This window comes from Plectropomus leopardus, chromosome 12 (assembly GCF_008729295.1).
Source record: "Plectropomus leopardus isolate mb chromosome 12, YSFRI_Pleo_2.0, whole genome shotgun sequence".
Classification (NCBI taxonomy): domain Eukaryota; kingdom Metazoa; phylum Chordata; class Actinopteri; order Perciformes; family Serranidae; genus Plectropomus; species Plectropomus leopardus.
In genome coordinates, this window is record NC_056474.1 from 29,600,546 (window position 1) to 29,626,291 (window position 25,746).

General features: G+C 37.2%; 1 pseudogene; it reads right to left on the minus strand.

The window, feature by feature from the left end:
• Positions 1–10,071: 10,071 nt before the first annotated feature.
• Positions 10,072–21,664, minus strand: LOC121951959 (annotated as a pseudogene).
• Between the last annotated feature and the right edge of the window lie 4,082 nt (positions 21,665–25,746).

Genomic DNA, 25,746 nt, shown 5'->3' on the forward strand with positions numbered 1-25,746 from the left:
ATGATTTTCTTTTCATACACATGTGACCTATTGGTTATTAACAGCACCCAAGTGGAAACATCTTCAGGACAAGTAAAATATATTCATTTATTTATAATTGTTGTCCTGATAGCATGCCTTTATTATTCAAGACAATTTATTGTTTAGCTTTTGTCCTTTTAAGAAATGGAGGTGCCTCTAACATTAGGGTTATAGAGACACGCAGAGGTCAGGCCTTTTCATATGCAACAACAACAATCCCAAAATGTCAAAATCAGAAAAGGCATTAATTTGTTGGCATGACATAAGCATGTATCAAAAAAAAGCAAGATGCTTAATATTTGAGTTAGCTGTCGTATTTCTTAATTTAAAAATGATTGCATTGTCACTTAAATGTTGCTGTGAATTTTACCTGAGGTGTTTCACTCCACAAGAAACTGGGATCTGGGGTATTTGTATTTAGTAGACAGAAGCAAACCAAATGTCACATTACATCATTATTGAAGACAAATAAAGTGAGAAGTAAAAAAAGGAACAAAAAAGTCACAGTAACACAATAAATCATCTCTTTTTTTAAAATTACACTTTTACATTTATACATAACAAAGTAAGACACACAAATCCAAATCACTACACACCACTAAAGACAACAACAGAGAAAACATAACATGATATTAACACGTTTATTGACATTTAACATAGAAGGGGATATATAGTGCATGCAGTACCACATAACTAAATAAATAAATAAATAAAAATATTCAGTTCATCATCATGAGGTCCACTTTATCTTCGGATCGACACAAGCCTCAGAACAAAGAATGAAAGCACTGGGCTTCTCATAACTGAAATTAATTAAATTGTCATTTTGGATGTTGAGACACATCCCCACACCTGGCTCCAAATGGCTTTGGTTAAGGATAAGATGCTTAAGATTAGTGTCATTTAATATATCAGCTATTTGATGCATAACCAGAAGTTTGAAATACTCAAGTAGCCATGTTTCTATTGAGAAAACATTTTGGCTTGCGAGTATTTCAGTTTGACAAAATCCTTCTTTTATCAGCTTCTGTCTTTATTTGTCTTGAGTTGTGCTGCTCTGTGCCCTAGCAGGCATGTGCCTGGACATGGTGAAATATCTGTCTTCATAATAATTGAAGTTAAATGACACACATCAAACCAAAAGGACTTGACTTTTGGTTTGACTTTTGGTGTGATGTGATTTGTAGCATATGTTGTGGCAGTGTCACAACATATGCTACAAAGTTCCCACTTGTAGATTCATGCCAACAGAGTTCTAAAACATTTGGGTCCATTTTTTAAGTCTAGAGGGAGTGATATAAGCTCTATGAAGAATTTTCAATGGCTTATTCTACCTCTTACTGATTTTGAAATTGTTTTAATGTCTCTCCAAATATCCTCCCATTCAGCTTAACTGAATTCAACCCCAAACCATGTTCCCATTGAGACCGAGTCTGAGTGTTGGGATTTGAGGAGGACTGGCGCAACATCTTGTATAAACCAGCGACACCTTCTCTGTCTAATGATAAGAATCAAATTTTTTTATCTATCTCATAGTTATAGTCAAAATATTCTTTGGGAAATTTGGAAAAAAAATGATTTTAATTGGGCACACTGCAAAAAGCTGTTCATATTTAAATTATATCTTCTTCTAAGTTCTTAATGGGGTAAAATCACCCTGTTCTCCACAATTTGCAAAATTTCTTTAATATTGTGTTGATACCATGTACTATTGGACAATGGATTCCCTGCAGCCTTAAAAGCAGCGTTATGCTATATTAGGCAGGATGGTAGAGCATTTCTTGTAGTACCCATTCTTTTATGGATTTCTCTACTTATGTTGCACGAGAACTTAATAATAGAATTGTCTAGTTTTTTAGGTGAAACAGAATCATACCAAAGTGAGGGTAATGAAATAAGTTGATTCTTATTTGCAACAAGATGTTGAAAATAAGAATCAACTTATTTCATTTCCAGCCAAACACAACTCCCTTTTTCTCTATTCTTTTTATAACCCTGAGTAAGGGAATATCTGGCATTGAATGCAAGATAATACAAAAACACATCTGGGACTCAAAGACTACCTTTGTTTCTTGGCAATGATAGTTGTTTTAAATTAATTCTAGGCTTCTTGTTGTTCCACAGAAAAGAGAGCATTGTATTTACAGTATCAAACCAGATTTTTTGGGGAAAAAAGGGAACAGAAGAAAATAAAAAAGTAATTCTTGGCAGAACGTCCGTCTTTCGGATTTTCGCTCTTCCCCACAAGGACAAAGGCATGGTAGACCACCTTTTAAGGTCTTCCTTTATATTACATGATAAAGACTGTGTATTAAGATCAAATATTTTACTTATAGGTGTTCTGATTATTATGCCCAAGTATTTCATACACTCTGTTCTCTCAAAAGGAGCTGGTCCAAGATCAGTAGAGTGTGTACATTTGTTTAGAGGTATGGCTTCACTTTTAGTCTCATTTATTTTATAGCCTGAAGGGCTGCCAAATAAATTAATAATTTCTGGCACTTCTGATATAGAGTATGATGGTTTGGATAGGGCCAAGAAAATATCATCCCTGTACATATTTAACTTGAAATCATGATCATTAATTAAAACGCCTGAAACATCGTTGTCTTTTCGAATTGCACATGTTAATGGCTCTAAGGCTAAAATGAACTATAAGTGAGACAAGGGAAACCCTTGTCCAGTGAAACGCCAGAGCTGAAAGGGAGCCAAAATCAAGCCATTACTTTTTACCAAGGAGACAGGTTCATGATAGAGTGCTCTGGTCCACTGTAAACACAGTGGGCCAAAATCATATCTAGAAAGAGTATAGAATAGATATGGCCATTCTAATCTATCGAAAGCTTTCTCAGCATCCGGTTTGCAGAAGCCTTCTCCATATTATTGGATAAAAGCCACCCTGGGATAAAACCAACTTGATCCACATGAATTAAATTTGCAACAATTTTTCTAACCATTTTGCTAATATTTTTGCAATAAGTTTGTAGTCATTATTGAGCAAACTTCCTGGCCTGTAAGTTTTTACATCGAAATGGTCTCTCCCAGGTTTTGGTAATAATGATATGATGACTTTCTGCATTGTGGGAGGCATCGATTGCTTCTGTATAACATCATTATATAAACAGCAAAGCAGTGGTGTGACTTCTTTTGGAAAACACTCAACACACAAAATTTTGTCGTGTAACCGTCATTTTTAGGAGCTGAAGTTTTAATAGTGTTGTAAATTTCTACCTCTGAAACAGAGACATCAAGTTTTCCTTACTCTTCCTCCTCTTACTTTGGCAAGGGTACATTTTTGAAAAAAAAGTCTTCTTTAGCCTAATATTCAGAGTTATATAAAGATATAAAAAAAACTTCTAAAGGTATCATTAATAGCCTCCTGATGACTTATAATAGTGCCACTACTATCCCTTAAAGAAGTTATAGAGTGCTTCTGTTCAAGTTTTTCCAATTGGTATGCAAGCATTTTTCCTGCCCTTTCCCAATGTTCATAATGTGTCCTTCTCAGTTTATATAATAAAAATGTCCGATAAATCATCTCAGTCAAAATGTATCACTAACCCCTTACAAAATGTGTGAGCAGTAAAAACTGTCTAGGTATAGCTGGGAGTAATTCCAACATCATCAACAAACATTTGTCACATGCAACACAGCAGTTACCCTCTTGATGTTTTTCTTACCTTTGACCGTCAACCTTTGTCAAGTGAAATGATGGATCCAGTGGCTGACACCAGACTTGCCCCTCTTAATAAAGGTTGTTAGTCAACCAAATATGGGGATGCATATCAGAGAAATGGCATCCAGGTTGCCTTTCACAAAAAGCATTCTCCAAATTGGGTAGAGCCTTGGGCTGCTATTGTTGCTCTCACCTTGTGAACAACACACTAATACGCTACACTGAACATGACAAAGAAAGGGGGAGGCAAGAGGTGGGGGACAAGGGACAAGCTGCAGTCTATCAAGTAATTCTCTTTCGTGCCAATAAGTAATATTAAGCAGTTGTGGAATAAAAATCAACATCAGAATATCTTGCAATTGAGTAAACTAAATGCTGGAAATGTCATGATTAAAAGTCTCTATTCTTTGATTAAACTACATAAATCGGTGTTGGCAAAACTTCTGAGGGCATGATTATTGTAAAGGAACTAGAAAATCCCTTTTCATTTACAACGCTTAAATTTAAAGTGATTTAATTAATTATTTGTATTAATGCTTGATCAAGACATTATAAGTTGTACTATACTGCATGCCCCATAACAGCACTAAATAAGCATGTGTTCTTCCTTTTAAACACATTAGTGTGAATGTTTGTATAAATGGTTATTTGTTACAGAGAAGAAAAAAAAAACACTGAGCTTATAATTATGTATTTTTCATTCATGTTTATCATAGACTTTGCCTCTATACTCTAAATAAAGCTGGCAAGTGGGATTTATGGGACATCCAACATCTCGAGATCTGAAGTTCAACAATAGTCTGTCAAGTGATAGGGTGTGAAATACATTTCAAGGGGGAGAATAAAGAGTTGCAGCTGTTGTCTGCAGATTGGCAAGACAAGGCCAAGGTCACAGCTGTGAGATCTCTTTTTTATCACTCACCACTGTTCACAGATATGTGCCTGGTCACATGGCATTGTTTCCTTTTCTTTACCATCAGTAGAATTGTTCAAACATTATGCAATCCAACTGCTAGTTATATTAGGCCACATGAACGTGTTGTTACTTGAGCTGACCTTTTGAGGCAGACACTTTTAAATGATCCAGACCAGGGCTGCAAGCATATGGGCTTTTGCAGTCAAGTCAGATGAATTAGTTCAAAACCAAAATCTGTAGGAACTGTCACTGATTGTGGTCTCCTAGGATGCCTTTACAGATACTCTACAATACCCACAGTCCCTTTGGTTCATGCACTAATCTAGGCAACTGGAAAAGTTTAGGGAGACTAAAATCACTCCCTTATATCAGTCTTTTGTATGTAGAAGGTAGAAGGAAGATCTATTTTAAACAAAGTTTAAAAACAAAATTACATTTGTCCTCAATCTTGCTACATCTTTGGGGTTAGATGATGATTTGATTAAATCGGGTAGTATCCAACATTGTGGTTTTAGCTCTTTCCATTACATATAATTAACAAATAGTACATAAAAACACAAAAAGGTCAAGGTATAAATCAATACAGCTAAGCAATAGTATTGTAAATTGTGATTATACAGTATGTGATGTGCAGTTTAGCTGTCAGATGTTGTATTTTTACCCTAACTACTGTTCATCCCTAAAAGTGTTTATCGGGTCTTTGTATATACATACGTATAGATAAAGCAGCTCATTTTCATTCTCAGGTCATCAGATAATGACATTTTGTGGCGCCCCTCGACGTAGGATACTAGCGCCGAAACACCTTTTAGCATGTCTATGACACGCACTGGGCTTTTGTAGTTCCAATTTAAACCTATTTGTGGCAATATTTGACACTCAGAGCAACTGAGGTAGTGTAACGAGCGGATAAGTCTGCATATGGTTGGAGGGAGGGAGGTAAGGCGGTTGGATGGGTTAAACAAACACAGGACTTTCATCCAGGAAAAAGGAATTGGTTCTATCGTTGAGTCAGTTTTTTGTGAAGTCATAACAAAAAGGCTAATACGATATAAAAAGTTTTCTACAATTTTATTTGTTAAAAATGTAGTAACTTTTCATAGTAATTTTATTTGGAGAAGTCTGCATTGGAAAAGATTCTTTATTGCATTGCTGTGAATTAAGTACTTGCCACATATTGGCATTAAACAACTTTTAGGAGTAAAAATAATAGTTGTGATAGCTGTGCCTGGAGGCATTATGTTTTTGGGTTATCCATCCGCTGTCTGTCCATCCCATTCTGTTGAACACGATATTTTATCTCAGTGGAATTTATTAAAATTTTGTACAAACGTCTATTTGAACTCAACGATAAACTGATTACATTTTTGTGGTCAAACGTCATGGTCAGTGTGACTTTGCATCCTTCTCATTCTGGTCAACAAGATATCTTAGGATCACTGTGAGGTTTTTTTTTTCAGATCTGGCACAAATGTTCACTTGGACTCAAGAATGAACAGATCAGAATTTGGTTGGAGGTCAAGGTCCTGTGACCTCACAAAACGTGTTTTTGGCCATAAATCAAGAAGTCATATGCTAATTATGACAAAATTCCACAGAAATGTCTCATAGGATAAAATTATGAAGTGATGACATTTTATCCAAAAGGTCAGAAGTAAAGTTCACTGTGACATCATAATTATCTGCAAAAACACTTATGGCCATTAATCAGTGTCATAATTCAGGAACAGAAAGGTAGACATTTGGTCAGATACTGAATAGGTGACACTAATCTTGGGTGTCCACCTTAAAACTGTGCTGATTGTAGAGATCTTATGTCGAGGGGAAGATGTTGTGAAGCATCCATGTTTTCACAGACGTGGATGTAAACTGTATACTTTTACTTTATTATGATGTCAGAGACTGTGTCTTTAAAGTCTTCATATAGATTTAAGGTGTATATTTATTCTGATGACATATATTTAAGGATGACTTTTTTTCTCTATACTGGTATTAATCAAAGATTATTCTAATTATATTGAGCAGATCAGTTCCAGGTGAGGTCAAACAAAGGTTTTATATGAATAAAAGTTGTCAAAAGTTGCTGTTTTTTCTGCCACTAGATTTTTGCACAAATGAACAAAAATTGATTTCTATGTGTTTTTATTATAAATGAAGTAATAAAAAAGTTTGACTGCACTGAATGTTATAATTTATAAAATCAAATTTTATATCTGAGATTTTTGTTTTATTTTCATTTTACTATCACCTCTCTTTGATTGTTCAAATAATACAGACGAACTTCCTTTTTTTGAAGAAAATATCAAAATGGATATAAAAGCATAGAAAAAATATATATATATAAACCTACATACACAACATGTTATATTGTTGTGACCTATACTCCAGGCTGCTGTCCAATAGTTCTCTGCTGCAAGTGCCCTTGGCCTGCTTCTGTTGACAAGGCATTGTTTTCTTCTCTTTATCCTTGAGCATAAAGATAACTTGCCAAATTCCTGCTAGCTGCCTTTGGGGGCTTGGTGGTTTAGAGGACAGCTTGGGGACAGCTTGTGATGCAACAAGTCAGGACAAGCTTTTTTCTTTTCTTTGATTAGCAGCAACAGGTGATAAGCCCACACCAATTATGTATGGGACGTATATGTAGTGTAATATCGAAAACTAGATCATTTATATTCAGTAATATTCTAAATGAATCTGTATTTAGACCAAGTTCTAGAAATTGCACAAAACTCAAGTGTGTCATACCATGAAGGACATTTATAAGGCATATCATTCTGAGGCTACCATGAATAATGGCAGCCAAGATCTTTCTTAAACATGAAATCTGATTTTCTTGGCCTTACACAGAATTTAGGATATATTATGAAACTCTGGTAGAAATGAAATCTTACAAAGCATGCTGGCCAGTTATGCAGCTGGAACCCCAGCTGTCCTCTTTTCTACACATCATATCCCACAAGGTCTTGTCCATGCTAGCCTTCAAACTAGAAATCTCATCCCCTTTTAAAGGCCGTCCATTAAAGGTCTCATTCTCAGCTGTCAACAGTCCTTGCGTCTCTGACTTTTACAATCCTGTGATCACATGAGCGAAGGTGTGGGGCACCTTGCCTCACTTAAGTTTGAAACCAGAGCCTGTAGAGCTATTGTTAGTATTTGATCTATGTTTTTGTGAAAGGTCACTTCCAAGGGGGTGTTAAGCTCTGATGGAGGCAAGGAGTTGATTGTTCTCTTGTTGTGTCTTCTTCCCATTAATTCAGACTGTGCACTGCTGTGTGGACTCAAATCCTGAGTACTGCTTGTCTTCTGATAAGGCGATGGCCAGGACATGGGAAATTAATGAAAAGGTAATGTACCATTAAAGCTTCTATTGTCTACTTTTTTGGATGTAAAACTTCCAATCTTTTGGAAAGTCTACTAATTTGGAAAAATTATATGTTCATTTATCACAATATACTCTTAATACCAATTTGTTGATTTGATTGATGAAATGATGTTTCATGAAATCACCAGGTCTCTCTTAGAGGACTCTATCCCTGAATTTGCTAACTCTAGATTATTTGATGTCAGTCTGACTTCTTTGTCAAGCCTGCCTCTTCTCTGTGTTCCAAATGACCCTCCCTTGTCTGGCTTTGAAAAGACAATGCTTGTTGCTAGAGAAAGACCAACCTCCATCACCGATATTAAGGTTAGTACTTTCAACTTAACTCATTTGACATTTTAGTCTGTAATCTTATCAAAATGGAAGGAACATTATGTGTTACATTTGTGTGAAAAATAAAGGTTGGGTCACCACTGAAGAATTTAAAGATTTCTGTCCAAAAATTGTGGTGAAAGCTAATTTACAATAGGTAGATGGTTATTTTTTTATTTGCAATTACCTTGCATAATAGTGATAAGATAATAGAATGTTTCACTTGTGTAGTTCTCACCATATGAATTTCATAGTATTATTTTAGCTGGTTTAAAGGGGTAATTGATGAGGCTGATGTGGCATTTCTGTGTAAACTTCGCATAGTTTATTTTTCAAAAACCGTGTCCACTACTAATTTATAGAAATCTGTTATCATACTCATGCTCATTACAAACCCATAAAGCCATAAGTCCTATGCAGTGGACAGTTCTCCTTAGAAAAGCTCAATTAACTAGTCATGTAAATTCTGTCAAATTATATTTACAGTTTTTGGATGGTGGGTCCATCTTTAATACTAAAAATGTGGAATTTCTTCTCAGTGACCCTAGTAGACTCTGCTGTAGCACTATGCCTTTAGTCAGCTTTTTCAGTGAGGAACTGGGCAGCAGTTTTCTGCAGTCCACCTTGTCATATATGAGGCTTTTTTATTCTGTGTTTGTTTTTTACTTTTTTGAAATTGTAAAAGGTTTTTTTTTTTTACCCTTTTACAATTTAATTCAAATCCAGAAACCTTAAAAAGCATTTAATAGTAGGAATGATTTCGGAGAAATATTATTTTTGTGTTTATTTTGTATTGGCAAAAAGAAAAAGTTGAATACTTGAGTTCCTAAGAAAAGGTAAAACCATAAACACCATTATTTGCCAGCTGTATAGTAAGATCACTTTTTGTTGTGGTTTTGTACTTAAACCTAACCAGTTGTTAACCACAGTGTTATAGAAACAACTAGGGTCATTGAAGTGCTTCAATTAAGGGAAAATGCAGTATTGGCATACCTTGAAAATAGCCCCTTTGATCAGTGACAATCAAAATACTTAGCAACACTTAGCTGTCACCTATTTAGGTTCTTCCAAATTAATCATATGATCCAGACAAGGTAAGGTAATCTTGATGAACCCAAACCCTCTAAAGATAAATGTCTCATCAACAATGATGTAAAAACTCCTAAATGATTTTTTTTTTAAATATATAAATCCCTAATTGTTTATCTATAAATACAGAGGCTACTAAACAGGAAAAGCATTTGCAGATGAATACAAATCAAAAGCACTGGTCTTTTTTCTGTTTTAAAGTTCATAAATGTTCTTTCAATATGAGGCACAAACTCCCTCTTTACAGACCTCAACACAGAACTTTTAAGTCAAAAAACAAACAAAAAGGGTCTGTTTTATTTATGATATTTTATATTCAAGCATAGCATAGCATAAGTCGGAATTATTGAATTGACTGGGTATTAGCAAGTCACTTTGATGACTGTCATAAATCTGACAGTTTTAAACCAGTGGTCCCAAAGTAATATGAGTGATCTAACAATACAAAAGCAAAAAATAGACCATGCTTCAAGGAAATACCTCACTTGAAATACAATTCTTCAACAAAGAAGCATTAAGAAATAGAACACACCTTTTTGACTTTTTTAAATTTCTCAATTGAGAAGAACCACTTTAACTTCTTTTTATTTGTTTTCTTAATTCAAGAAATGTGATGTTTAGTTCCGTGTCATTATGAATCATTATGAGAGCCTTTGTCAATTAAAAGTCAAGACACTGTTTCAGATGCACTTTTAATTTATTCTACTGAACAAAAGACATGCTTAGGGAGACACCAGGCAACAGGTGCCTCAGATATGATCTTTCTTGAGGAAACTTCACTCATCGAGTCCTCTCTGAAATAAAGAAAAGAAATCAATGAGATAAATAGGAAAGATGTATGATGAATTGTTAATTAGTCCTTGTGTCATAAGACATTGCACCTCAGAGGAGTATTTGAGATGTTGTATTAATACAAAATGTCCTGCTAGAAGACCACTGACAAATCAGTTGAAAGAACAGCATTTCATTGTTATACAGTGTCCGAGAAAGATATTTGTTGTGCTAGGTAACTTTTGTGAGGGAAACAAACAAAGTATCAGATGATTTTCCGTTTTCAAATGTATGTGCAATATGTGTATACTGACCTTTGGCCCCATATCACGGCTCTTAGCACGTAGCTTATTGACCTGAGACTCAGCGATGTCAGCTCTCTCCTCAGCTTCATCAAGCTCATGCTGAAGCTTACGAAACTTGGTGAGATTATTGTTGGCCTGTTCCTCCTGTAATACAGACACACCATTTACAGCACGCAATACATGGGCTAATGAAATGCTTAGTTTTACCGGTAGGATGCTAGTTTTGCATTTGAATTTTGCTTCACTTACAGCATCTTCAGAAGCCCTCTTATAGGCTTTGACCTTAAGCTGCAGCTTGTCCACCAAATCTTGAAGACGTGCAAGATTTTTACGGTCTTCCTCTGTCTAAATTGTGTTTTTTTTAAAAAAAGTAAAATAGTAAAATGTATATTTTGATTCTGATAATTGATTTAATTTCAAAGCTCAAACAGACTTTGGTACGGATAAATATTTACCTGATAGGTCATCTCCTTGATACGTCTTTCATACTTTTTTACTCCCTTTAAAGCATCACTGGCCTTTTTTTGTTCAATTTCCACCTCACTTTCAAGTTCTTTGACCTGCAGGATATTGTCACAACAAAAATCAGTCAGTAACTCTGTACTTCACACAGAGCAGCAGTTGTTTTTTTACATATTTAAATGATGAAAGAAGCCAAAGAGCCAGTTTATACTCACCCTGGCCTCGAGCTTCTGCACCTGCTTTTTGCCTCCCTTCAGTGCAATTTGTTCAGCTTCATCCAGACGGTGCTGGAGGTCTTTGATGGTTTGCTCCATGTTCTTCTTCATACGCTCCAAGTGAGAACTTGTATCCTGCTCTTTCTTCAGCTCCTCTGCCATCATGGCAGCATCAGTAATGGCCTTCTTGGCCTTTTCCTCAGCATTCCTGCACTCCTGCACTGCTTCCTCCACTTCAGTCTGAAGCTGGGACGTATCAGCCTCCAGCTTCTTCTTTTGGTTTATCAGGCTAGTATTCTAATTGTACATAAAAAGTGGAATTTCCATTGTGAAAACAGTGCATGTGAAGCAAACATGTTAGAATGTATTGATAATTAATGCATCTTACCTGTGAGTGCAGTAGCTGCACCTTTTCACTAACATCCAGCAGCTCTTGCTCAGCAAGTTTGCGACTTCTGTCAGCTTGTTCCAGAGCAGCCCTGAGCTCCTCCACTTCAGCCTGAAGCAGGTTGTTGCGTCTCTCTACAATGGCAATGTTTTCCTTCAGATCATCATTGGCTCGAAGAGACTCATCAAGCTGGAGTTGTGCATCCTAGAAGAGTGACATTTATTGTGAAGCAAGTCAAACCAAGTAATAACATTATATGTCCCAGGTGGGTTTTTTGTTAATAACACAAACCTTTAGATGTGCATGAACAGCCTTAAGTTGTTTCTGAGCCTCAGCTGCCTGCCTGTTGGCCTGGCTCAGCTGGATCTCCATCTCATTGAGGTCTCCCTCCATCTTCTTCTTCAAACGGAGGGCCTCATTCCTGCTGCGAGTCTCTGCCTCGAGAGAGCTTTGAAGAGTGTCCACAGTACGCTGTTGGTTTCTCTTTGCTTGCTCCATCTCTTCATCTTTCTCAGCCAGCTTGCGCTCAATATCGGCCTTAATCTGGTTAAATTCAAGCTGGGCTCTGAGAATCTTCCCTTCCTCATGCTCTAATGAGGCCTATTATGAAATAAAAATAAATGAATAAAACTGGTTATTACCAATTTACAAAAAACACGCATAAGGTCCTCTGTGAGAACTCTGATTTCAACACACCTCTGCTTCTTCCAGGGCTGCTTGTATCTCAGACTTCTCTTGCTCCAACTGTTTTCGAATCTTCTCAAGCTCATGAATATTCTTCCCACTCTCCCCAATTTGCTCAGTGAGGTCAGATATTTCCTCTGAAAAACAACATGCAACATTATTAAGGGTTTAGTCACTAAACAAATTCTACAATAGAGGCATAAGCTGGAGTTACCCTTACCCTGCAGATTCTTATTCTCTCGCTTCATCGTCTCCAGATGTTCCAGTGATTCTTCATAGGAGTTCTTCAGCTTGAAGAGTTCAGTGCTCAGGGACCTGGCCTCCTTTTGAGAGCTCTCCAGCTCTGTTTGAGACTCTTCATACTTTTGTTTCCACTCTGCCAAGATCTGAAATATGTGTGCCTCAAGGTCAATTATACTCAAATTCTTCATCTAAGAGAGCAAAGGTGCCTTAAGTATTTAAAATCCAACCTTGTCAAAGTTTCTTTGCTTCTTGTCCAGAGCAGCAGCAGCAGCATTAGACCTCTCCACGTCAACCATAAGATCTTCAATCTCATTCTGCAGCCTGTGTTTGGTCTTCTCCAGAGAGGAACATTTAGCATTTACTGCTTCAGCAGTTTCCTCAGCCTCCTGCAGACGCTGAGCCAGCTTCTTCCTGCATTATGATACAGTTCATTCAGGGTTTACTGCTTTTATACTTTGCCAAGTTGTTGGAGTAGAAATGCATTTTACTCACTTGGCCTCCTCCAGTTCCTCGGTTTCTCTGGATGGCATCAGTTTCGTACTTAGTTCTCCACTGAGCCACCTCCGAGTTGGCCTTGGACATGCCACGCTGCAATTCAGCTTGGCCTCCAGCTCCTCCTCTCATACTGCTCCCTGAGCAGGTCACAGTCATGACGAGCAGACTGCACTGCATGGGCTAAAGCATTCTTGGCCTGAAATAAAAGCATATCTTTGTGGATCTTTACACTGACATCTGTATCAAGTTCTCATTGTTATTTGCTTGCTACCTTAACTTCTTCTTCTAGTTGTCTTTTAAGGTCCTCAATTTGTTGAGTGTATGACTGTTTTCCTCTGGTTAGTTGAGACACCAGGGAATCCTTTTCCTCAAGTCGTCTTGCAAGTTCACCTAATTTTGATGTAAGAATAAAATGAGTACCTCATAATATCCTGAACAAAACACATTGTTCAAATCAGTTACATACCATTCTCAGTTTGAAGCTTTGCTTTCTGCATGGTGAAGTCATTGATGGCACGTTGTCCCTCTTCTGCCTTCGTTTTGTATTCATTCATCTGGTCCTCCAGAGACCTGCACATTTTCTCCAAATTGTTCTGCAAACAAAAAGCATTAACAATGGCACAAAACCTACTTCAAAAGAAGTGAAATGTATCTTAGACCAACAAAATATAATGATCATCAGCTGATGAGTCGAAAAACATTTGTTTTACCTTTGACTTCACAATCTGCTCCATATTGGAGACAACATCATCCAGCTCCAATCTAAGCTCACTCTTCTCCTTCTCCAGTTTCTGCTTGACTCTTTGCAGGTTGTCAATCTGCTCTCCCAGATCAGCAACACTGTCAGCTTGTTTCTTCTCCTGAGTGTGGCAGCAGTGGCTTCATGCTGCAGAGTGGCCTCTTCAAGGTCTCTGCGGAGTTTCAGGAACTCAGCCTCCCTCTTCTCTGTTCATCTCAATCTGGGCAGATGTTGCTCCACCAGCCTCCTCCAGCCTCTCACTGATCTCCTCCAGCTCTCTGGCCAAGTCTGCTCTCTGCTTCTCCACTTTGGCTCGGGCAGCTCGCTCTGCCTCCAGCTCTTCCTCCAGCTCCTCAATGCGGGCCTAGGCCAAAATCACAATTGTTTTTTGCAGTGAATAATGGCAATAGTCAAATATCATATTCCAGCAAGTTTACTATCTTTTTTTTTAATTTTACCTGCAACTCCTTCAGTTTTTTCTGGAGCTGGGCACTCATCGCTTGTTCATCCTCTATTTTGCCAACTAGCTGACTGATTTCAAAATCTTTCCTGTGGATATAAAACCAGGTTAAATATACCAGCTGACACACGGTTTTAACGCTATTCATGTGTCACACAAATGCAATTTTCATGTTACTTTTTCAGCCTCTCTTCGAGTTGCTGCTTGTCATTTTCCAAGTCCATGAGACTCTCATGGGCTAACTTTAGATCCCCCTCAAGCTTCCGCTTTGCTCTCTCAAGATCCATGCGTATTTTCTTTTCTTGCTCAAGGGATCCTTCAAGCTGTGGTGGATGATTATTATGATTAGTTTAATATGTCCACAATATTCAATGTTTGTATTTAATTGATTTTCAAACATGCCAGCCTTTCCATGCGCCTACATCATCCACTTGCTGCTCCAGCTTAGCCTTGGCCTTGGTCAGAGTGTTGACTTTGTCTTCTTCACTCTGCAGATCATCCAGCGTTTGCTGATGAGCTTCCTGTAAGGCTTTCTTTTCCTTGGTCAACTTAGCAATTATTTCATCCTGAGCAGACATCTCTTCAACCAGGTTCTTCACCTGTTACGAGTCAAGTTTGAATTTTTAGTAAAAAATCCTAGAACCATGGCATCACCGTTCTGTGTGCCACTTTCTATAACAGATGTTATAATGTAAATAGAAAATTTGCTATTTTCGATCATGGACAAGACACAGAAAAAACATAGTCTGAAAAACAAATGTTCATTTCATTGTACCTTGTTCTCAGTGGCATGCTTCTCTTTCTCCACTTTAGCCAGAGTTAATTCCAAGTCATCAATGTCTTTCTTCAGCTCAGAGCACTCATCCTCCAGCTTCCTCTTCTTAGCAGTCAGTTCAGCATTCATCTCCTCCTCATCCTCCAGTCTTTCTGTCAACTCTTTGATTTTTGCCTCCAACTGGATCTTGCTCTTGATCAGCCCCTCACATCTTTCTTCAGCATCACAGAGGTTATCTTGCTCCTGTTATTTGAAAAGGTACAGAATTAGACAATAGCTGACAAGGTTTGATTTTGTTATTAGTAATGTTGACTGACTGTAAACATACAGATTGAACTTGAAGCTGCAGGTCATTCTTCTCTGGAGAAGTGTAACCATTTTTTCTTCAAGTTCCTTTTTGCGAGCTTCAGATTTTGCGTAAGCCTCTTTCAGTTTGGCAAACTCTTCTTCATGTTGGCCATCTCTTTTTCAGTCTCTGCTGATTTCAGCAGAGGTTTGATCTTGAAATACAGCTTCATCCAGGGCCAATTCTTGACCCCCATGAAAGCACGGATGTTCCACTGGATCACAAGTAGTGCATCCCTGTGGACATTGGTTCATAAAAATATTATAATGCTGCAGAGCAATACAAGTAGTATAATTAATATACAGTGAGTTCATTTTCTGCATCTATTGGACTTGACAGTTAATGAATCTGTTTTAGATCCATATTTAAAGTATATCAGTCTTTTAAAAATGAAAGATCACTTTTAAATCTATGAACTGAGCTAGTGACACTCAAGGATTAATGAATGGCTTTGTATCACCGAAGAGTTTGTTCCTTTTTATGACTTTTTTTGTGACGTATAGTCTCTGTATCTGACACACAATAGCTGATTAAAGAAGGCATAATCTTAAATGCCACCTGGAATCTATTTCATTCCCGTAAGCCTCCTTATGCTCATGATAGTTAAATTTAGTGCACATACCTGCGTTCTACAATTTTCTGGAATTCAATTCTTGCTAGAACACCTCTTGACCTTGCCTGGATCCTGGTGATAATTAGAGCTAAGCGGTCATCTCTCATCTCCTCCAGCAGACCTAGCAGCCCAGCTTTGAAAAATACCTGACATTAGCAAGGAAAAAAAGCCCACATTGAGAGTTATGTGTTTAAGACAATGGTTCATGCTCAGCTCATTACAAGGTAAATGTGAATGTTATCACAAAATAAGTAATTTTGTAAATGAAAGCAGGTGTAGCTGGAAAAAAATCAAAAAACATTTATCTATAGTTAAAGAAATGTTGTATATAGAAGACCACAAAAACACATATAGTCACCCTGCACAAGTCCCTATCACACTGAGACTGAAATGTATACGGTTTAAAGTATATATGCCAATACTTGCCTTGGTGTGTCCCAGCTTGTACTGGGTATGATCTATATCCAAGGAGCCCAAAAGCTTTTCTGAAGCTTTTTTGTTATCGATGAACTGTCCCTCAGGGATAGCACTTGGGTTCAAAATGCGGTATCTTTGTATTGAGGATGAAACATTATTTCAGTTTTTTTTCATCTTATTTCATCTTATATAAAAAATGCTACCAAAAGATGTCCAACTAAGTGGCTATCACTGGTAGATAGTAGAATGTATTATTGGGTGACAAATTAAAAGGAAAAGTAGAGATACATATGCAAACAGGGCACGAAGATTCACTGAATGGTCTGACAAATATGAAAATTCTGTGATTTATATATCATAGACTTTACAAGTACCAGATCATGACCAAATTGTTAGCACTTCTGCTCACATCATGAAAACACAAATTGAGGGGCAAGGCACATTGAAGCTGATTAGTGAAGACTGTGTTTTTCTTTTAATTTGTCATAGGTCCATTTATCTAATATTCATTTGTTTTAATTTTTCATTCTAAATGTTGTTTTTTCCATCACACACATACCTCTGTTTGAAATCTCCATAGAGGATCCTGTTGGGGAAGCCCTTTCTGCAGATCCTGATGCCTTCCAGCACACCGTTACAGCGCAGCTGGTGCATCACCAGAGGGTTCTCCATGGCCCCAGGAGTCTTGGTCTCATTGGGGATGATGCAGCGCACAAAGTGAGGGTGAGTGGACCTCAAGTTGGTCATCAGCTTGTTCAGGTTCTCCTGCAAAGTATAAATTATAACTTTAAATATATTCTATGTATTCACTCTGTGTGTTATGATAACTTCAAAAGAACTGTGTTGTAAATTTAAATGCATTCCCAAATTATTTAATACCTTAGAGCTCAGTAATTGTGTCATAGCCTTGGGAAAGTATGTAGTAAACAGTAATGTTGGTAAATTATTACCCTGAAGAAGTTTTCTGTCTTGTTAGCTTTTTCCCTCTTTTCAGTTATGCTGTTTGAAACAAACCTTGAACCTACATGTGATGTGCCCACAATTATATTCCTAACTTAGATGTGTCAGCAATTGATTAATTGAAAATATGAACAGAAAAGAAACCCACAAATAGCATACCCTGTGCAAAGCTGATACTGTCTGAAAGGATGAACCTTTCTTCTTGCCACCTTTCTTTCCACCAGCATCAGCTAAAAAGAATAAATAAAAATAACTTTAATAGACAAAAAACTGTACAAAAGCTATACAGTAATTGAATCTATATCAAGATGTCAGTCATCGTTGTCCATTATTGTAAGATTTAGTAAATTTACATTTATTTTAACTAGTGAGTGAACATACCTGAATCAGCTCCAGCATAATTGGCAAAGAGCACAGATAACAGCCCTTTCCACTGTCTAATAAACTAGTGTACAATTCATTAGGCTTACATTAACAGACATAGGCATAAATTATTCAGTCTTGCCTGTCCCACTATGATTAATTTAATAATACAATGACATTCCCAGTTGAGGTCAGTATATGTTCAGTTTGTTCCTACCTGAATCAGCTCCAGCATAATTGGCAAAGAGCACAGATAACAGCTTGAGAGTAGACTTCTGGTAGAGTCCAACCACAGTCTCATTCAGAGGATCCTTGTTCTTTACCAGCCAGTTGTTGATATTATAATCAACAGTTCCAGCATAATGAATCAGGGCAAAATGGGCCTCTGCTTTCCCTTTGACAATTCTGGGCTTCTGGAAGTTACTGGATTCCCCAGGTGGTTGTCATAGAGCTTAGCTTTAAAGGTTGCATCAGAGGCTTTGGGGAACATGCACTCCTCTTCAAGGATGGACATGATACCCATGGGCTGAGGGGACAAATATCAAATGGTGAAAAATCACAATGTTTTCAATCAGTCTTTATGTTTGTTGAACTATCTATTATCCAGTCTCTCACCTTTTCAATCAGGTCAATGCAGGCCTGCAAGTCCATGCCAAAATCTATGAAAGTCCATTCAATGCCCTCTTTCTTGTACTCTTCCTGCTCCAGCACAAACATGTGGTGGTTGAAAAACTGTTGCAGTTTTTCATTTGTGAAGTTGATGCACAGCTGCTCAAAGGTGTTGAACTGTAATGAAAAGTGACAAAATTTTTGTCATTGTTATACTCATATTTTTGCCAGCACTAAATTGAAAAAGGTGGAGTTGAATAAATTAATTAGTCCATGTGATATACATTACATAAACTTAAATAGAAGAAACTCACATCAAAGATCTCAAATCCAGCAATATCCAGTACACCAATGAAGTACTGACGGGGCTGCTTGGTGTCCAGGGATTGGTTAATTCTCACCACCATCCACAGAAACATCCTCTCATACACTGCCTTAGACAGTGCACCAACTGCATAGTACACCTACAAAATATAATACATGGAAATACATGACAACTTCTTAGTAAAAATTTTCTGTTTTTTCATTTGGAGCCTAACCAAAAAATTCCTATTCATTCACCTGAGCAACATTTTGTCCCTTGGTGACCCACTCATTTCCTACTTTGACTTTTGGGTGACACAGACCTTTGACAAGGTCAGCAGAGTTCAGGCCCATCAGATACGCAACTTTGTCAGCAACTGTTGAGAAATTGTGGTATTACTTTATCAAGGTCATCATCATTCTTTTATTCCTGATTCTCTCAGCACCATCGTCAGTAGTTTTTTCAAAACTCATCTCCCACCTTCAGTGCCATCAGCCTCGGCCTGCTCTTCTCGCTGCTTCTGCTTGAACTTCATATTGCCATGATGCATGATGGCACCAGTCAGCTTGTAAATGCCATTCTTCTCTTCTTGAGTGAAGCCCAGCACATCAAAGGCATCCTGAAAAAAAAACATAAGACCAAAAATGCCTGGCATTGGTCAGTTGATAATTATTGATTAAAAAAATCTTTTTTTGACTGGGATTTAAAGATTCAGCTCACATCAGTGGCCATCAGCTCTTCAGAATCATTGATAGAGGCTACTGTCGTCTCTCCCTGGGAGATGAAGGCATAGTCATAGGGGTTGTTGGTAATGAGCAACATTTCTGAGAAGAGATTGATAATAAATGTTTTAAAATACATCACTGTATTGAAATAAAGTAGTAACTCTTAATGGGTCTCAAGATTAACAGTGTTTTTGTGGGATACATACCCAGAAGTTCAGGCTTTGCCTGAGACAAGATCTGGTAGAAAATGTGGTAGTCCCTCTCAGCTTTGAGCTGGAAGGTCACACGAGACTTCTCCAAAAGGTCTGTTAAACAAATCAGTTGTTATTGTTGTACTCTGATAAGCAGAAAGGTTATACCTTCAAATTTGTTAAATAAACTGTATTACTTACAAGTTTCAATATCAGCAGATGCCAGCTTTCCTCGGTTATCAAAATGAATGCGGATAAATTTACCCTAAGAGAAAGAGAGCCACTCATATTAGTTCAGTTGATTCCCTTCAATTTAAAAATGATTTGCAATCACATAGAAACTCACAAATCTAGAGGAGTTGTCATTCCTGATTGTCTTGGCATTCCCAAAAGCCTCCAGAGCAGGGTTAGCCTGAATGATTTGATCCTCCAGGGTACCCTGAGATTGTCAAATAGAGACAAAACTTCAGTTTTTTTAATTTTGGAAAACCTCTAAGAAAAAGAACTTGACTCACTTACTTAAATGGAATAACTTCAAATTAATAATTTGGTTGTATCATTTAAATAAAAATGTTTGATACATACCTTCTTTTCAGCAGCTTGATCTTTCTTCCCACCTGGGACAGCAGCAATGCTGGCAAAGTACTGAATAACACGCTTGGTGTTTACTGTCTTTCCAGCACCGGATTCTCCACTGAGTGGAAGACAGAAAGTTTAAGTCCAAGACCTATTAGTCTTAACTACTGAAGAGATTGTTCTCTTGCTCTGTGACTTACGTGATCAGGATTGACTGGTTTTCTCTGTCTGTCAGCAAAAAGGTTTTCAGATTATTAGTAAAAATTGGAATGACACCAAAGCTAAATATTTGAACAAAAAGAAGACTAAAATAGATGATTTACCAGTCAGCATGTACTGGTAGGCATTATCAGAGATGGAGAAGATATGAGGAGGAGCTTCACTCCTCTTCTTTCCTCTATAAGCAACAACCACCTCTTGGTTGTAGACTGGCAGCCACTTGTAGGGGTTGACAGTCACACAGGAGAGCCCAGAGTAGGTCTGCCATATTAAGAGAGGGATAGACAATAGGGGTTTCATATGCTAAAATGTCTTTTTAACAGAAGATAGTTACAGATACGGCAAGTGTCTTACGTATATCATCCATGCTGCATAACGCTCTTTGAGGTTAAACAGCACAGCAGGCTCATGGAGAAAGGTGAACATCGCCATGTCTTCAATTTTATCAAACTTTGGCGGGTTCTGAGGGTGTATGTCACACTCTTTCACCGTCACAGTCTATGAAATAAAATGAAACATTTTGCAGTCACACTGACAAAAACCCAACCAGATGCTTCTCTAAAACTATGTACATCAGCACTCTCCTGCTGAACCTAAAATGTATCTACCTTTCCATGTTCAGTCTGGGCAGTGACTTTGTCACCGTCACGACTCGTGATGGATGCCTTGACGTACTCAACCACGGGGTCAGGAACGAAGCATTCCTTTTTCATGTCAAATGGACGAGTCTGGGCCTCCAGGCGCTCCTTATCTGACTTTCTCAGATAAGAAGCAGCCAGCCCAAACTCTTTCATGGCAGCATCACCCATTTTTCAACCTGCTACGGATTTTCAGATGTTTAGCCATTATTGATGATAGTGTTTCATTAACATGAAGCAACATTTAGAATTATAGCAGAATGTGTACAGCAGGGCTTGTGTCACAATTTTCCATGCAGTATACTAGCCATTGACATATCACATGGGCAGTGATGACAAAGTAGATAGTACTATCACAATACTATAGTATTTGTATAAAAATCTCTTTAGTATACAAATCACATTCAGCTCATGTATCAATTAAACTTTAACAGCTGCAACACTGACAAAAGGTAAAACTATTGCTGTCATTAATAAAGTCTTATCAGACAGAATCAAAGGTGAATTTTACCTGGGGTTGGTTGGAGTTCAAAGAAAACTAGGGTCAACCAGGGTCTTGCTCTTCAATCCAGATAACAAAGCAAAACATTATTGCATTACAATTACAATAGCATCACCATGTGTTACTATTAGCAAAGATATTTATGTGAATTATATTTCTCAAATTTACACAAAGCATTCTCTACTTACTTCAGCAGACCCCTGATATAAATGCTTTGCTTACCTTTGACTCTCAACCTTTAGGCGAGTGAAGAGATGCAGCCCTGTAGCTGACAGCAGCCCATCCTCCATTAATAAAGGTTGTTTATCCACCAAATAAGGGATGAATTTTTGGATAAAGGTTTCACTGCTGCTATTTGTTGCTTCACCTTGTGACAAACAAGGCGAGGACAATACATGGTACAAAGAAAGGGGAGGGGAAGAGTCTGGGATCAGGGACAGGCTTGATATCAAGTGACCTTTATTTTATCCAGATAAATCACAACAGGTTGTTTTAAGTTTTTACTAGCAACTGACTTCATTCAGTGAGGTCTGTTGAGCATGATTTCATAGTCAGTGTTTAGCTTTGTTTGTAGTATTTTATTTCTATCTTATGTATTTTACTATTATTTAGTAATTTACAGAGTCTTTCATACTTTTACAGAGAATTCTAATGTTTAAAATTGTATTGAACACCTTTTGTGTCATAAAGTTTTTTATTATGAGTGATCAAAACTTATTAGGTAATGAAGAATTAAATCAACTGATGACTTATAACATGAACCTGTTATGCTCATACAGTATTTTTAGGATTATGAAAACTGGAAAAAAGAAAACATGGCAATCTCTTTAAATTTGCATGGTGGAGACAAACAGAATCATCAAAGATCCTTTTTCTCTTTTTTTTACAGTACCAGTAGATTCTGTGTGTCTATGCCAAAATCCCAAACAAAAGGGTGATAAACAGGAAAGATTAATGTCTTAATAAGATTCAATCAATGTGTTTTGAGAGCAGCTCTGGACTTGTCAGGTCAAGATCCTTAAACCAAAAGTTCAGCCCTGGTCATCCATGTGAAGGTGAAATGCATTTCTGCAGCCTCTGCTGAGACAAGTGTCACAGCTGTTGTAGACTTTGAATTATCACTCATCACTGTTGTGCCCAGCTAGGTCTACACCCTTTGTCTCATGGTGTCGTCATGGCATTGTTCCCTTTCCTTTGGCCTTGAGGACAAAGATAACCCTGTGAAATTCTTGTCTGGATTTTTTCTCTCTGATTGAGGGGCAGCGACGTAGCTAAAGTGCGGTATCTGATGTCCTGATGGATTAAGGGTAACAGGTGCAAGGCACTGAAAACACCCTTACTCTTTATTCTAAACCACAAGATCCATATATTTACCTTTTTGTTCTGTTAATCATTTGTTTCTCTTGGTTTAAATCTGTGTAGTGTATACAAATTCATTTCCTTCTGATACCATAGCCTTTTCTCGGTTTTCATTTATATAACAACAATTGAAACACATTTAAATGAACTCTGCTTCCAAGCGAAAAAAAGAAAAGCAAGTTGATGTTCTTGTTTTGTCCTTCTCTCATGAAATATAGAAATCTGTCGACTCTCAACCTCAAGTAATGATGTATGTATGCACTTCTCCTATGGATGTTGTGAGAGTCGATCAGAATTTGCTTTGACACTGTTGGCCTCATTCTCATTCTCAGCTGTCCATATCCCTGTGGAAATGTTCTGTTTCGAGTCTCCTTCCTGGCTTTCATCCCTCTTCTGGCATTGTTATGGGCACAGAGTTGCAGCCAGACTCCTCTAAGGTGAGGTCAACTGTTGACCGTTAAAATCTTTGATGGAAAGAACAAATGGTGTCACATTGATATGCTATTATTGCTTATGCCTGCTAATTGATCCTGAAGTATGTCTAAACATCCAGCTCTGCGTGTTAAGCAGTTGACACAGTGGAGCTTATAGTACAAAGGTCATGATGTCAAGAGGTTGTTAAGTAAAAAGGATCAGCAGAAAAATAAACAAGGACATGGCTTGCATAGTTAGTGTTAGCATGTGGATGACAAAGAATAACACTATGCAATTTATTTTTTATCCTATAATCCCTCTGCCAATATCAAAGACCTTGGAAGGACCGGGCCATATGAGATCAAGGTCAACATGCAGTGCTAGACAAGTGTCAAGCTGATATCCACCCGTCACTTAGCTCCCTCTAACAGTGTAAGTACTTGAGCATCAGTACCTCCTTTACACTGCTGCAAGAGAGTCAAGTACGGTAAGTCATAGATTAACCTACCGTAGAAGGTAGCTTTAGTGTAGACAATAATGATTAAATTATTTAATGCAATTAGATACTACAGTTTTATTTCAGCTTTTTATTTTGTTGTGTTTGTTCCTTTTTTTTTTTGATGTACTAATTGTATTTCACTGTATAAAATATAAGTTTCTAATGACTGCATACTCATCGAAGCACTAACCAGCACTCAGTGTTACATTGTTTTACTGCATGTTACTTAATCCAGTTGGGTGGTGTAGTTTGAATTATAAGAACATTACTGAAGTATATGAACTATGTTCTGCTATTATGCATCACATGAGACCATACAGAAATGTGTAGAACAACTACATGGGAAGATTTTACCACTTTATTGTTGTAATTTATGCAGAAATTTGATAAAAGATGATAGTAAATTATAATTCATTGGAATTGACTAGATTGTTGTCAAATTCTATAGATATCACTCTTAAACTATTGTGTTATGTTAATGCTATAATATGTATGTTACCACATGCACAACTAGATCTGTAAACCTTAGCTCCACTAGATCTGTAATGTAACTGTAATCTGTGAACCTGGATCTGGGTGCTGACTACACTGAACATCTAAAATGCCAGTGCAGATCTAATTTATTAAAAGGCAGCATCTTCAGACATGTTTAATGATGTCATTTCCACATGAGTACATTTATAGAGATTCCAAAAAATGTTCTCATCTGGTTCGAGTCTCCAGTCAGTCATATGTGATAGACAAATATTACATTCTGCAGCATCTACTACATCTATATCAAAGGATTTTCGTTTTTTTTTTTTTTAACATTTTTTAATCAAGAGTCAACTTTATCACTAGGATATTTTCAGGACTTTCAAAAGGGTGAGGTAATTTCAAAAGTTTGTAGTGCCTTCCAGAATAGGGCAAGATGGATGCACTTTACAAGTACACTGGCAGATGTATTTTTTTTTTGGCAGTCTATGTAAGACTATGCAACATTAAGATGAAATATTTTTTATAGTGTTTGTGTTATTACTACACTTACAGGCCTGTTTATGATGTAGAGGCAAACATAACACCTCAGTACATTTGTTCAAAGTCTTCTTTGGTCCTCCTTATTGTTTATGGTGTTGACTGTGTAAAATCATTTTCAGGCTGTGTGTAACCACAGTGGGTTTTAAGATGTCAATAAAATTTCTATGCCCTAAAAAAATATATTTAATTGCAATAGAATTACAGTTGCAACCGATGCTTCTCCTAGTACTTTACACTGAAAGCATTCCATTGAAGGCTAGCTGACAGATTTATATATAGTTTTATTGCTGTGGTCAGAAAGAGACCTTTCCTAACTAATATACAATACTTTTAATAAAGCCAATGTTGTTCCCATTTATTGTTAACCTGATGTATTATTCTAACCCTAATTCAGTCATAAATTACTACCAAGTTACTATTTAGGTAGGAAAACAACTGGATTTTTTTTTTTTTTTAAAGACTACAATTAGTCTAACAAGTAATGAAAAAACACTGTCAGATTATCAAAACCATCTCTGCAATGATACAGAGTGTCAGCACAAGGTGGCAGGAGTTGCCCACCTAACATTAGTAAGGAGTTGATTGGCTGCATGTACTGTTATTATGGCAAATTTTTGTCCTAATGCAAATGTATGAGTGGCTTTTTGAGATTCAACCATTTGACTCTTGCTTTTTCTGTAGATGTTTATTTTAAGAGTACATAAGACCATTCACCAGATATTCTCAAAATAAGTTAGTTAAACTACACTCAACCTGTGCTGCTATTGCTGAGTCTAAACTAAATTAAAAGCTACTGAAATGTTACAAATAGTCAACAAACTATCTGCAGGCGGACGATTCCAATAAGGTGTTACCAGTTTTTTTCCCTTTCTTTTGTGCTTTCTAATGCCCAACCTTCTTCATTTACTGAAATAAAATTACCAGTGGGTGATTGTTTTCATTGGTTATGAGGTGAAAGCTGGTGAATTTAACATACACATTATATGACAGGTCTCCCCACTGCCCCTGCCTCTCCAAGTTATGTGATGAATTCTGCGTGGTTGAAATAAATGAAGACACATTAA